Raw genomic sequence first — 16758 nt, forward strand, 5'->3', positions numbered from 1 at the left:
GATAAAGCCACTGGATGTGTACTACAGAGCTGGAATGCTTGGGAAATTTAGAATACCAGCTTAGTTGTTCTGGGACTCTCGTTTTGTATATGGAGGAATCGGGTCACTTTAAAATGTTGGTTGTTGAAGCCACTAAAGGGGTACTTCAGAGCTTCAGAGCCTTGTGAAATTAGAATAGCCACTTCAGTATTCAAGGTCTCCCGATGTGCATATGGAGGAACCAGCTAGCTTTGGAATTGGGTTGATAAAGCGAGTGGAGGTGTACTACAGAGCTGGAGAGCTTGGGAAATTTAGAATAGCAGCTTAGTTGTTCAAAGACTCCCATTTTGTATATGGAGGAATTGGGTCACTTTGAAGTTTTGGTTGTTAAAGCCACTTGAGGGGTACTTCAGAGCTACACAGCTTTGGGAAATTAGAATAGCCACTTCAGTATTCAAGGTCTCCCGTTGGGCATATGGAGGAACTAGGTCGCTATGGAGTTTGGTTGATAAACCCACTGGAGGTGTACTATAGAGCTGGAGAGCTTGACAAATTTAGAATAGCAGCCTAGCTGTTCAAGGACTCATGTTTTGTATATGGAAGAATCAGCTCGCTTTGAAATTTTGGTTGTTAAAGCCATTGGAGGAGTACTTCAGAGCTGCAAAGCTTTGGGAACCATCCTGAAGTCACTTTGCAGACAGGGAAAATGTTGCAGTTATTCCTTGCACCTCCTAATGCTATGGAAGAAACAGTTCCATCCTCACTACTTAACAGACCACCAAACACCATCTTGATTTATTACTTTTATCCAAGTTATTTATTTTAACTTTCAGAGACCTATTCTTTCCTGCTTTTCATTTATTTATAATCTGAGCCTTCTAATCAGATTCCTGGCCCCTTTACTGATGGTACTAGTACAGATGAGATGCTTCTCATCACATCTAGCCTTCTTTTTATCAGTTTTAAATCCAAAGAAAGATTGCTTAAAAATATATGCTTCTCATTTATGTCTTTACCAGTTAGAAGTACTTCTCATGAAACATTTTAGTATTTCAATTTCGGTATAGATCTGGGTATGAACAGATGCAGGTGTGACCAGAGAGGCAACTACTACAGAAGGGTCACTTTTAGTAATTGACAGTAGCAAACTTGCAAGTCCTGTTTATATTATACCAACTTATCTTTAATTTCTCTATACACTAGCTAAAATATCTCTGTTAAATCATTGTCATATAACTTGTATTCATTCTTAACCAATGTTTTCATGTTATGTTTAATTTGGTGTAATTATTTAAACTGTAGTTGTTTTTTTGTATTATTATATTATTTGTATTATTTATTTTTATTATTTTTATAGACTGTAAAATTATTATTCTTAAAATCTTTTGTAATAGTTTGGAGGTTTTTTTTGCCCAGGTATCTTCTGAAAATTGTCTCCTACCCAGTCAGACTTTGCTGGTAATCAAATTCCAATAAATAAATAAATAACAGCTACGGTGGTATGGTGGTAGCATTGTTACCTCACAGCAAGAGGTTCTCCCGTTTGATTCTTGGCTGGGCTTGGGAGTGCCTTCTGTGTGCAGTCTGCATGTCCTCCCCGTGAGTGGGTAGCGTTCGAAAGACATGCATGCGTAAATGGGCGTGCCTTTGTTGAAGATTGAGTGTTGAGCTGGCATCTCGGCGTTTCGTAAAAATCTACTGCCAATCATTAGTGGACCGGAGTTCCGCTGTGGCGACCCTTTACCGGGAAAAGCCGAAAGACAAACAACAACAACTGACTTCTAAAACCTGTGGAATGCAAGCTATGTTCAGTATATGATCTTCTTGTGCTACTATAATTTATTGGGTTTGAAATAAAATCTCATGACTTTACCATTTTGTCTCTCTGCATCTTAAAAAATTTACCATCACATTCTAGTTATTTATTTATTTTTGACAAAAAAACTGCATAGCAAGTTACTTGTATTGCATTTCTTAATTCTTTCCCACTCATTAGAATCAAAAACCTATTGAATGTCTTAAGAATTCACAGTTCTTTTATATTATTCTGTCATTTACAGTTGTCTTCTTCCATAACTTCACACCAGAAATCTATTGAGCCTTTGGAAATTCATAACTGTTTTACTTTCTACTAACTTCATATCAGTGATAGAAACAGACCAACTTGTGGATCTGATTTTTAATTAAAAAAAAACAACTTTAAGCATTATTTTACAGCAAAGAAAGAAGGAAACAGGTTATTGCAGTATGTTTAAAGCACAGCAAATATTACAAACCATAAAATTCACCGAAGGAAAGATTCAAACACTATTTCTAGCCATTCTCAAAGAAGGCATAAATTTTGTTTGCTACATTTCTAAAGTAAATGCAGAGAATATCTGCTGTAAGAAGTAGGGGAAATTAATCCTATATTGTGAGGCATCAGACTGTATTATTTGAATATACAACCAACAAACATAATCACGTCGGGACTTCCAAGATGGTTGTACATTGAGTAGCAGCTTAATTTTAGCTCTCCCAGTGTGAAAACAGAAACTCAGAAAAGATAGTCAGTAAACTCATATTTCTGTGTAAATTTCAGTAACTGACTAGTACATGCAGTGCCTGGATGGGATTCGGGCTCCTAGGCAGTGAGACATTTCCCTATGGTACATTTCGTTGGGGACACATGGCTGAAGTGACATTCAGCTGCAGAGACATATGGCTGTTGCGGATTCCCTGTGGACAAAGAGAAGCACACAGCATCATGCTCACAGCTTCAATAACCAAATGCAGAGGAGGGAAATAATGTCCATGGCCCCCATGCCACCAAGAGACAGCTTTCAGTATGGCAGGCATCAGCAGCAGGCTGCCCAGGGGGTATGTCAGTGGCAATAAAAATGCAGCACACAATGGGCAGTGCCTTTATTACTGTTGTGTGCAGACAATTACTCCCTTCACAGTGATTAGAGAACATTGCAAAAAATACATACTGGAGCAAAAGTTTCACTATGGTAGCATGCAGGATTTACTCTATGCTGTAGCAGACTTTTACATGTTGTACTTATATATGCGTGTACTGCACACCAAGCACAATACATTTTACTTCTCCTACCAACATGCACTTGTTTTTTGAAGATGTGTGCACAGTGCTATGTGCTTCTCTTTGTCCACAGGGAATCTACAACAACCACTTGTCTCTGCAGCTGAATATCTCTTCAGCCACATGTCCTCAACCAAATGTACCATAGGGAAATGTCTCACCATCTAGGAGCCTGAAGCCACCTGGATGCAATCAAAAAGAAATTCAGAGAACCTGAAAGAAAATATTTCAGAAACGGTGAGGGAAAACACTGACTGGGAAGAATTCTGCAACTGTTCAGCAAAAAGCAGTCCAAGCTCCAGCTTTGGTGTAAGACTTGACTTCTAGTAACCTAGAGATAAAAACAACTCAAATGTACTCAGAGCTGATTAAAATAAATAAAACGCTGATGGAGTATATCAATTCAAGTAACAAAAGGCTGGAAAAAAATGAAAGAAGCTTTAAACAGATATTCAGATGATGTAATAAAACTGCAAAAGTATCTAGCAAATAAATAAATGCTTGTAGAAGCAACTCTGTATCCAGTTCTCAGGTCTCCATGGAGACAATCTGATAAAGAGCAATAAAAACAGAATACTTCTTTCTTTCAATGGCCAGGAGATAATGTTTTCTGAAAGCATTCAAGTATTTTCCCCAATCTGGGAGAGCAATAAAGATAAAACAAAACCAGAGAGCACTTAGTAGAAGCACAGGCTATACCATGTGTCTTAGCATGGATAAACTTCCTTTTAGGTTAACCTATCTTTGTGAGTGCGACTGTCAGTTTGGGACAATTATTCCTATTAGAAGGGTAAAACTTCAATATTTGAATATGTACATAGTTTTGTGTGTTAGTATTAAGTTAAGGGGTTTTAGGGTGTATTTGTTTTCTTTTTTTGTGGGCTTTCAATAAAACAATCAGTTTTGAAAGGTGTGACAGTGGCTCAAATGGATATGACAAGAAACAACTGTATAAAAGATCCGTTGTATAAAAACAAAGCTGGAACTACATACTTAACAAAAAAGCTGTTACATGTAAAAGGTGGAAATAATAACTTATTATCATAATGACACTTTCTGTATTTAGCTTTAAATGTAAACAGTCTTACAGATATATACAAAAAAGAAAGGGTAGTGAACTATATTAAAAAATATAGATTGCAAATAACTATGCTACAGGAGACACATTTAGAAAGAACCGAACATGTGAATTTGATGAAGAAAGGTTTTTAGGACAGTTATTCAGTGGAATACCTGGGACAAAGGAAAAGAGGAGTACTTATATTAATTGCAAGAGGAGCTCCAATATTGATAGAAGAGAATAAAGTAGATAAAATTGGTAGATTTGTAGTACTAAGGGGCTACTGGCAAGTAAGGAGGATTACACTGACATATACCTATATTCACCTAAAACTGCATTATAATGCAGCTTAAGAAAATTCTGGGAGAAATAATCAGCTTTCATGAGGGAATATTACTTATAGGTGGGGACTGGAATTTGATTTGAAGTAGTGAAGATGTGTCTGTGGGGCCCAGAAGGGAAGATATATCATTAAAAAGGGTAGAGTTTTGAAGAACTTTATGAAAATATTTGTAATGGATGATGTGAATTCAGTAGTAAGAGTTCAGAGTGAATTTACATGTTATTACAGGAGGTGCTAATATAGACAAATGACTGGTGCCAAAGCCACGGTCTAAAGCCAAAACCAAAAATGTGCGTTATTATTCCCTTTGCCAAAGTGTAAATCCCTGCTAATTACAACATTTATGACACCCCACCAAGTTCAAACCCAGTGGTGCGAGATCTAGCAACACAGGTAGATAATCTGAACTTTGACCACCAAGTTTTCACAGTGGTAAGGAAAGCCTTTTACATTGTGCATCTTATAAGTAAGAAAGGATGTTATAACTCCACTGTACTCGACTCTCATCAGAACATTAAGAGAGTACAGTGGTCCCTTCTGCATGTACCTCACTAGTCACCTGCAACAGCTGGAGAGACCACAGAGGTTTCTTATCAAGAAAATACAGGGCCTCCAAACCATGGCTTATGTGGAAAGACTGAAATCCCTGTCAGTATACTCTGTATCATGTAGGCTGCTAAGAGGTGACTTGTGCCTGGCCTACAGGGCAGTCCCTGACCTTGTCCTGATGGATATGGTGCACATCCACAAGTCAAATAGCATAAGAGTCACTCGGTCTAGGGATCTCAACCTATCCTGTGGCATTAACAGAACATGCTGGAGAGACAGATATATCTCCCAGAGATTGACGCTACTCTGGAATAAACTTTCAGTTCATGTGAAGCAGAGCTCCTCACTGACCCTTTTCATGTACAACCTGGACAAATGGATGGGAGACCTCAAATTCACCCAAGGGGTGGCACCCATGTCCCTCATGAACAGGGGTAATTGGTGCTTATCATAGACTCGCTCTGCAAATTACATCCATCTAACCAAGGATAATTGAGAAAACTTGAGATTAACATGGCTAGGCTTGTAAGGGCTCTAGGGACACTAGCCTAGTAACCTGCTATGAACCTATGAATCTATTCCAACATACAAAACCTGGGCTAGGCTAGACAGAACTTACATTTCACAGGAACATGTACATTTAATTGAAAGTTTGGATACGCATTCAATAACTGTTTCAGATCACGCACCAATAATAACTAAAATAAAAACACATTGTAATGAAATAAAAATGAGACACTGGCACTTTCCCACCTATCTTTTGAAATGAGATAGCTATGGATCAATGTGGTTTTGTGGAGGGGATGCAAAAATTTGACAACATTAACAGAACATTAATGATCCACAGGGAAGCAGAATGTAAGAAAATATCACTGTTGTTGGTGGGTCTTGATGCACAGAAAGCATTTCACAGAGTAAGGTGGGGGTTTATGAGAAGGGAATGGAAGCATTTGCATTCCCTGATAAAATTATAAGGTTGATAAGGAGGGTATATGAGGGATCGGAGTTGAAAATTATAGTGGGTGGGCTCCTCTCTGATAATTTCTGCTTGAGCAGAGGAGCCAGCATAGGTGTCCTCTTTCCCCATTGTTATTAGCATTATATTTAACACCACTGGCAAAGAAAATAAGGAACTCAGAAATTAAAGGATATCAATGATATAGTAGTCAAAAAAGCTGGCTTTATTTGCAGATAATGTTATTTTATACCTGATAAAACCAGAAGAAGACATTTCAGTGTTGTGGAACATTTTGAGGCAGTTTCAGATCTTTTCGGGATGCAAAATTAATGAAGCTAAAACAAAGGTAATAGCTGTAAATTATGTGCCCACTGCGGTGGTGGTGCTGCGGTAGCGTTGTCGCCTCACAGTTAGACGTTTCCCATTCGATTCTCAGTTAGAGCGTCTTCTGTGTGGTGACATGCGTGAATGGGCGTTCCTTCATTGAAGGTTGTGCGTTAGGCCCGGCAAGCCAGCACGTAAAAATCTACTGCGAATCATTAGCGGACCGGAGTTCCACTGTGGCGACCCCTAACCAGGAAAAGCCGAAAGACACAACAACACTAATTGGTTCAGCAATATCCATATTTATGGGGACATGATAAAATAAAGTATTTACGAGTATGGATTAAAAAGGATTCTGGTCTGGCAGCTAAGGATATGTGGGAAGAGAAGAAACAAAAGAATACAAAAACTGAGAAATTAGAAGCTCTGTTATATGGATATGGATAGCAAGATACAAGCAGTTAAAACACATACACACTTGATTCAGCTGTTTTTACTGTATTTGTGTTTCCTCTTACTACTATATTGCTTCATCTTGCTTTTTCTGCTACTTGCTGCTACTTGTTCTCTAAAGTGTTCAATTGCATCTTTTCAGCTGCATTTATTACTGCTTCTTTATAGCCTGTTTTAATTGTAAGTGTTATTCTAAGCCTCTTAGTTTTGGTTTAAACACTTGGGCTTTAGGTCTACCCCATAGCTCTCCCTGGCCTTTCTCCCTCAGATTCTGACAAATATGGATGGACAATTTCCTGCAGTTTCTCCTGCCAGTCTGGTTGATATGGGCATCCTGAGACAGTGTAGTAACTGCCTCATGTACACAGACAACCATCTACTATTACCACCTAGGAACACAATTTGCGAGAGATGCAATTACATTAGGAACCTAGAGTTTATGCTCTCTCCCTCACAGGACAGTATATCTGGCACTGAGAAGGTTGTCAACACAATCACTACACCTCAGACACCACCCATACCTACACAACACACACTCACATATACGGAGGTCCTCAACAAAAAAATACCCAAACATTGGAGACCTCTGAGGCAAAAATACACATGATCTTCACAGCCCTCCACACCACATACCATGCATAGTTCACACACCTGTGTCTCACAGCCACTAAGGCTTAACCATAAACCCAACATATTAGTTATAGGAGACTCCATTGTGAGTCACACAGATGTGCCTCTTCCCAGGCTGGATAAGGAGAAAGTCACGGTTAGTTGAAAAAAAAAATAATTTTTGTTTTGTTCTCTGTATTTGATCTTAGCCTAGCCTTAACTAAATGACTCTTTACAAGTTTACTTATGTAGAATCTAAATAATGTACTGTTTCTCATTTTATTCATTCATACTATGTATGTCATGTCATTGCCTATAGTTGGAGCTTTTCTCCCCGGGCCTCTACTGAAAATGGACATGTATCCAGTTAGACTAGCCCGGTCAACAAATGTAAAATAAAATAAATAAATAAATAAAATTGTCGTCTGTCAGGGGCCAGAATGATATGGCAATATCATATACTCACTCAAGTCTGTCAACAGCAGGAACTGTTATGACTCTGTCGTAATCCATGTTGGCGTGAATGACTTGAGACATACTTCCCTGGACTATATGAGGAGAGACATGATTGAACATACTGAATATGTGTCCCAGGCAGGTATGTCTCCAGCCTTAAGCAGCATTCTACCATCACCCAGAATGATGCCTCAATGCAAACTGGAAATTATTGATTTTAGCAATTGACTTAGTTTCTGGTGTCATTCCAGGGGGATCCAGTACCTGACAGCCAGGGAATATATGATCAACATACCATGAAACATTGCTAGAGATGGCCTGCATCTGTCTCACTTGGGCTTCAGGCTTCTAGCAAAGGCTCTTGCCTCCCCCATAGTGCCTTTTTTAGGAAAAGTGATGAGGTTAAAACTACCAACATAAAAATTTCAACAAAATGCAAATAAAGGTCACGCTGCTAAATGCTAGGAGTCTAAACATGAAACTGCACTCATTGTAAGCATTCTTAACCCTGGAAAATGCTGACATCTGCACAGTCACAGAATCCTGTTTCAAAGCTGTGGAGAGCACTCCAGCCTTACCTGGTTACTCATACTATCATACATTCAGACCCCAAACTGTGGGCAGTAAAGCCAAAGGAGGTGGAGTTTCAATATATATTAAAGACATACACACCTCCAGGCTGGTCAAACAGTATGACGCATAGAAGACACTCCAGGTGCAGTTAACCATTGACACAGCTCCTATACAAATTATAGCTAGCTACTGGCTCCCAAATCTGACTCAAGATGCCCAATCTGCCTATCTGGACCTCTTCGAATCTATCAAGATTCAACCCTTTACCCTGATCCTGGGTGACTTTATCTACCCAAATATAGACAGGGAGAACTACTCATGGCAGAACACAAATGCCCAGAGATTCCTCAATTTTGTCAGTGCAAATGCTTTGGAACAGCTAGTCGATACCCCCACAAGAGGTGATAATATCTTGGACTTGGTATTAATCAACCTGAATAACAACTGCAGCATCCCTACAGTATCATCCTCCCTTGTAATATCTGACCATAAAGCAGTCACTTTCTAAGCCACCATCTCCCCGGTCTCCCTCTAGCTAGGGTCAAACAAAAAACACTTCTACAAAGCTGATTACAGCCTCCTGAGGGATTGTATAAACAGCTTCATAGCCCCCGCCCCCTCTCTAGAAACTGGCACCAGTATCCAAAACTATACCAATGCACTATACAAGCATTTATATAGATGCATGGAATCAGGAATATCCAACAGGACTAAATTATCCTCAGCAATGAAGAGTAAACTTGTCTGGTGCACATCTGCAATAAATAAACTCTATAACAAAAGGAAAAAAATTGCAGTCCAGGAACAAGAAGGAGCAGGTGCCCAATTGGAAGCAATCTCTCCTTAGCCTGAACCAGCAAATAAGAGCATTAGTGAAATCCTCCAAAGCAAATTTTGAGTCCAAACTGGACACATCTACTAGAGACAATCATAAGGCCTTCTTCACATATGTTCGCAATCTCAAAGGAAGCACCCAGATCTGTTCAGAACTGGTGGTCAAGGACACCACATATACAAATGCCATAGATATAGCAAACTTGCTGGCTGACAGATTCAGCGAAAACTTCACCCCTGTCCCCCCATCAGTAAATCAGGACAGTCCCAGTACTTGCCCCATCTCCTTATATCTAGGGAACCAGTCATCACTGCTCTCTCAAAGGCAAAAGATACAGCCTCATGGGACCCGATAACATCACAGGCTGCATCCTACATGAAAAACACTTAAAAACCACCCAAAGGGTGTATACAAACTCAGAAAATAAAAAAGAAAAAAATGACCATCACTGAAAGTACAAGCAAGACAGTGTTTTTAAGTGTTTTATTTGGTTTATTCGTGCTGCTGTTCGTATTTAGCAAGCAGATGATAGAAAGTTTTAATAAATACTGTCCTGCTTGTATTTCGGTGGTGGTCATTTTTTTCTTTTTCATTTTCTGCATCTTACATGAACTCAGGCAGGAACTTGCAGCACCATTAGGCAACATATTCAACCACAGCCTGAGTACTGGCTTTGTCCCAGCTGAGTGGAGGATAGCCACTGTTATCCCTTTGCCCAAAGGTGGGGTGTTCACCAATCTGGGAAATTATAGACCCATCAGCCTAACTACCCTGATCTGCAAGGCCATGGAAAGGATTATCATAGACTGAATTAACAAGGACATTGGCAACCTCCAAACACTCGATCCCACACCGTTTGGCTTCATCAAGGGGAGGTCATGTCTGTTAAATTTGGTCACCCTCTTTGAGACAATCACCAAAGCCATGGATGAGGGGAAGATGGTGCACACCACCTACCTTGACCTGGCCAAAGCCTTCAACACTATTCCCCACTCAAGCATAATAGATAAACTCTCTCAGCTAGGCATCAATCCATATGTTACCAGATGGGTAGCTAACTGGCTCACTGATAGAACCCACCTAGTCAAAATAAAGGATGCCACCTCAAGCAGTAGACCCGTAATGAGTGGTGTATCCCAGGGTTCAGTCTTGGGTCCTCTGTTATTTGGGATATACTTTTCTGAGGTGCAAGCCAAAGCCAGTAGACTATGGCTGACCAAGTTTGAAGATTACTGCAAGCTGGGTGCTGTCATCAATTCCCCTAGTGATGTGGACATCCTCCAAGAGAGTCTCACCCAAACAAATGATTGGTGCCAGAAACATAGCCTCAAGCCGAATACCAAAAAATGCATCATCATCTCCTTTGGGGAAAGTGACATCCCCACAAATTATCACATCAATAACATTGTCCTAAGCACGCAATCAGTAGTGAGGGATTTGGGCTTCTCACAAAGCTTTAGAGACCACAGACGTTCCTCACCAGGAGAGTCCAGGGCCTGAAAAATCTACAATACATAGATAAGCTAAAAGCTCTATCCCTCTACTCAATTTCATACAGATTCCTCAGAGGTGACTTCTGTCTGGTGTACAAGGTGAGCTCGGACCCAGCCTTGATGGGACTGCTGCATATCTGCAAGTCAAGCTCCACTCGAGAAACCCACATGCATGGCCTTAACCTGGTCTGTGACATCAATAGGACTTGTTGGTGGGACAGATTTGTGCCACAGAGACTCCCCCATCTGTGGAATAGACTCCCTCTCCATGTCAAGAAGAGTACCTTTTTACACCTTTTTAAGCGCAACCTGGATAACTGGATGGGAAACAGAAAATACATCCCTGAGATTCCACACATGCTCCTGCTGGACAGGGGTATCGGGTGCTGACTTGTCTAAACAAGGGTTAAACTTTTGGCTAGGCTTATAAGGGCCTCAGTGCACATAGTCTAGTAACTTCCTATGACCCTATGATCCTATGAAATGTTTTTAGTCCCTTTAGTTTTATACACAGGTCAAGCATATTTTTATCAACCAGAGAAGAAGTTGTGGCTAGCAATTATAAAGAGCTGAAGAATTTTATCTGGGAGGGGTATATGGCAAGAGTTAAGTGGGATAAGCTGATTCCTCCAATAGTAAAAGGCAGTTTGGGATTATCTGATTTGAATGGGTATTTCAAAGTTATACAGTTAAAGCTCCTATGCATAGCACAAGCAGAAATTTATAATTCAGACTGGAAAGGAATGATGATGAAAATGGGGAAGCTCAAAAAACAAATAGAGACTGGGATTTTGATGCAGATCCTTAAGGATAATAGCAATAGCTACACAGAATATTATATTCATAAAGTAGCAGTAAATATTCTAAGAAGTTAAGCCAACACAGGAATGAATAAAGGAAATTATGCCACTAGAGATGGCTGCATTTAGGAATACAGACAACAGGCAAGAAGGGGATGGAATTTATCAGAGAAAAGTGGCAAAATAACCAACGTATTGAGATAAAATAATTAGAGAGTGAAGGATAATAGAATGGGAAGAGGCCAAGAATTTATTTGGACTTTGGGCTACATATTACATTCCCTATCAAGTATTGCTATCAGAGTGTAGGCAGAGAGAAAGAAACAGAGGGATCCTAAGTGAAAGACCAGCACTGGTAGAGTTTTTAGTATAATTTAGATGAGAAGCTGTTGTTAAAAAAGGAATAATTAGTAGAGTATATAAAACATTGCATGGTAACTAAAAGAATCAATGAGAGGGCATTAGAAAGGATTGGGAAGAGAGCTAGGATAAGCAATTCACAAAGAAACAATGGGGGTAATATATGTATGACTCCCAAATATGGAACAAAGTCTAGAATATTTAGGATCTTTACTTGGAAGTGTTTACATAGATATTTTTATACCCCAAGTAGACTAAATAATTTTTCCTCAGGTAGACAACAAATGCTGGAGGTGTGATGGGGAAGAAATAGGTAATTAGGAACATATTATCTGAGAGTGTAATGAATAGGCAGACTTTAAAGATTCCCTGCAGACTACTCTATCAGAAATACTGGGTGAGCAAATTGGTGTAACTAAGGAAATGATTTTTTGAACTATGATACAGAATCAGAATTGTCTAGACATAGTAAGGCCTTGCTGACTCTAATTATGGTGGCTGCCAAAAAAGCACTTACTGAAAAATAGAAATCAGTGTCTATACTAACTGTACTAGGAGAAGTAAATATAGTAAATGAGATAAAACAACAGGAATTGGGATCTTTAGAAAAGGGTAGGAGCAAATTGCGTATTAAAAATGGGAATTGTGGAAACAATAGATGCAGAGGAGGAATGAGGTTTAAAAGAAGGCAGGATTTAAACGAGCTATGTAATGTTTGACTGACAATGGATAGATTATAAATGATGTATAATGTTTGCAAATAAAATTATGCCGATATGGTTTGTGATGTATAACGTTTGCAACTAAAATTATATTAATATGCTTTGTTTTCATTTATATAAATATATGATTGCCTACGTCATACATTATAATTGAATAATACGTTTCTTGGTTAAAAAAAAACATTATCACATCAGTCACAGTCTGTGACTATCAGAGCATTTTGGGTTAGAACAGAATAAACATTAATAAGGATTATTTATAATACAACAGATGCATTACATCAGCATTGTTTCTTGCTTAGCTGTGGTCTCCAGTAGAGTCGAGGGATCTTATCTGAGGTGACTAAAGGTACAAGGGTACAAAGTGTGCAGGAGTTGCGAGCAGCACTAGTTGCCAGCACAAGATGATCTACACAGCTGCCTAATGATCCGTGCTGACTGGTGACCTGGCCTGGCCTTAAAAAAATGATTACTCTCTACACTACACTGTACCTCTGGGAAACAATTCAAAACTCTGATTATCCACGTTGCTGCTCTAGAAGATAAAGTCTGGAAGCACCAGCCTTCTGTTTCAGCTCAGAAGCACTTCCCACAAGATTTGTTCCTTGGTCTGTATTACAGAAAGCAGGACATAGATCATGTAAGATTTGTACTGCAGTCCAATCCACTCTCAGTTGGAGATTTGTTTTTGCAGATAACACAACCTTTCACATTGGGATCAATTTCTGCAACCTCTTAGAGAGGTTCTGAGATCAGAGTATGTGGCACGTAACTGCACAATGAAAAGGAAGTAAGACCAGAAAAGGATATTTATTACCCTGTTGCATACTGAGCTTGGGAAGCCATATTTGGAGTAGTGCAGTTAGAACTGGAACCATATTTGAATAACAATGTAAAGACACCTGAGCAAGTAGGGAGAAGAGCCACAGAAGAACCATATTTGAATAACAATGTAAAGACACCTGAGCAAGTAGAGAGAAGAGCCACAGAAATGATTATGGACTTATTGAACTGCCCATAAGAAGGCAACATAGATGCATTAAACTGGCTGTCATTAGTAGATAGGTGAGAGAGGAGTTATGGCAAAAATAGTAAAAAATATAGCCAGTACAACAATAGATGATGTAGACTTTTTAAAAAAAAAATAAAAAAATAAGGTGACATAAAATGATATTGAAAAATTAATTTAAAGGCAAGTACAGGAAACACAAGGAGTGCTCATTTGACTGAGACTGTTGACTTGCAGGAGGTTAGATTATTTACAAAAGTGTGGGATAGGTATAAAATCTTAAGGCTGAAGGATAAGTTAGATACCAAAAAATACATATTAATACTTGTGAACACTATGAAATTGATTCTGAGATTCAGGGTTTTTGTATAAGTTTCAGAGCTAATGCCTAAAATGTCAGGGTCAGTTAACCCAAAATTAATTGCCACATTTTTTACGACTTCCTGCTTAGTGCCACTATATGTATTTTTTATAGTTACCGGCAGCTTTTAGAGCTTGTGATTTGATCACTAATCATACATTTTTTACTTAGAAGTGCTCATACTTTTAAGCCAAAATGGAAACACACAGTTAATTACACTATGTGATATTTTTAGTTTTATGGAATACCTTCTCCTTGTCCTGTCCTCCAGAGTTCCACCCCTTGCAACTCCAATGACCTGAACCCTTGCCTCAAAAGGGACATTTCATGGTCAGCTCTTTTAGAAAGTTCCCAAGAATAAAAACAATGGATAATGAGAGAGTTTAAACAAACCTGTGTGTGTGTGTGTGTGTGTGTGTGTGTGTGTGTGTGTGTGTGTGTGTGTGTGTGTGTGTGTGTGTGTGTGTTTCTATTCCCTTCAAGGATGAAGGATGCCTCTAGGATGTAAACAATTTCAGATAAATCACTGGGAATTACAATCAGTCAGTAATACCAGTCATTAATCATACTCATCAACATCATCGAATCTCCTACTGTTCTGCACCTTCTTGTTTCTTCTTCATTGCTACTTCTCCACTACCTGACATCTATAAAATACAGATTCCTGTACTTAATCATGCTACTCTTCAGCTTATCTCTATTTTTGTCCTCCTACTGTGCAATCTTTCATCCTACCACAGCTCAATAATGTATTGCAACATCTCTCCAACTCTGTCCCAACCACCTATCTATACTTCCTCTTTCCACCCCAAACCTATTTAATGTTGTCCCTCACCTTTACTCCAAATATAGACTGATTAACTGCACTTCAACTCAAACCAAAATAAAATTAAGTGCAAGAATCCTCTCCAAAAAACAAGTATGTGTAATTTCCCAGTATAATAAAACCCGTCTAGGAGGAGATATAAAAACTAATCCTGAGCCCCCCCAATCACAATGAACACAAAGTTAATTCTCTCCCATACACTTCTCTAACCCAACAACAACCAATCCCCAACCCTAGTGGTCTAATTTTTGCTGCAATAAATGTTAGAAGCATAAGAAATAAAACTGATGAACTACATGCCTGGATTACCGAACATAAGCCTGATGTTCTCACTGCAACTGAAACTTGGGTTTTATAATAACATCCGTAATGACCATATAAAGAGGAAAGGTGGTGGCATTGGTTTAATATTTCCTAACACCTATCACATAGGTTCATAGGTAGGTACTAGGCTAGTGGCCCTAGGGCCTATATAAGCTTAGCCAAAAAGGTACCCTGACTTCGCCACCCAAGAAAATTATTTTCCTATGCCCCTGTCAAGCAGAGCCACAGAAGTGATCCCCAGGGTAAAGTTCCTATCTCCCATACAATCATCAAGATTTTTTTGAAGAGTGCTAATGAGGAGCTTTGTTTGATATAGATAGGTAGTTTGTTCCAGACTATGGGAAGTCTCTGGGACAGGAATCTATCCCTCTAGCATGTTCTGTTTATTGTGGTGACAAGGTTTAGGTCCCTAGAGCATGTAGCTCGGAGGGATTGGGATTTCTTTAAGTCCAGCATGTCCAACAGCTCTGGGTTTGACATAGTTTGTATATTAAGCAGAGATTGCCTCTGAGTATGTGATATGCGACAGAGTAATGCTGCAGTTTTTTAGACGGTCGACGTAGGGCATCTGTTTGAGGCCGGTAATCCTCTTTGTGAGGTATTTCTGCGGCCTTTCTAGTTGTTGTAGATGTCTTGTGAGGTACATACCAAAAGGGGCATTGTACTCTATAATGGGTCTAATGAGTGACAAGTAGAGGGGAACAATGACCTCTTTTTTCCTGGATGAGAAACCTTTTGTGATGAGATGTGCCACGTAGAAGGATTTCCTGACTACTGTAGCGATGTGATTATCAAAGGAGATACTACTCTCCAGCTGTGTCCCAAGGTCTCTTATCACACATTCAGTGTTAAGAAGACTGCTGCCTATGTGGTAGTTCATGGGTACAGAGTTTTTACCAAAGGGGATAACAATGCACTTTTTGGTACTGAGCTTGAGGCCATGGTTCTTACACCAGGCATCTGTCTCAGTGAGGCCCCTATGTAGGATGTCCACATCATTTGGGGACTCGACTATAGCTCCTAGTTTGCAGTCATCTGTGAACTTCATTAGCCAGATACCTTCTGTGTTAGCCTGTACTTCAGAGAAGTAGATACCAAACAGGAGAGGTTCCAGGACTGAACCCTGTGGTACTCCACTTGTCACTGGTTTGAAATCAGATTTGGAATTTGCAACTTTTACAGTGTGGGTTCTGTCAGTGAGCCAGTTGGCAACCCATCTTGTGACATAGGGATTTATACCTAGTTTAGTAAGTTTAGCTATAATTCCAGAATGGGGGATGGTGTCGAAAGCCTTGGCGAGGTCAAGATAGGCTGTGTGAACCACCTTACCCTTGTCTACGGCTTTGGTGACTGCCTCAAAGAAGTCAACCAGATTCAGGAGGCAAGATCTGCCTTTCACAAACCTGAAGTGGGTGGGGTCCAGAGTTTGGAGGTTACCAATGTCTTTGTTTATGAATTCCATGATGATATGTTCCATGGCCTTGCAGAACAGGCTCATCAGGCTAATAGGGAGATAGTTCCCAGGATCAGTGGTGGCTCCCCCTTTGTGGAGTGGGATAACTGTTGCTGTGCACCATTCAGTGTGGTCACAAAGCCTGATGTGAGGCTATGATTGAACATGGTGCTTAGGTGGGGAGCCAGT

The sequence above is a fragment of the Protopterus annectens genome, chromosome 1.part1, assembly GCF_019279795.1.
Source record: "Protopterus annectens isolate FY-2018-M chromosome 1.part1, PAN1.0, whole genome shotgun sequence".
NCBI lineage: Eukaryota > Metazoa > Chordata > Ceratodontiformes > Protopteridae > Protopterus > Protopterus annectens.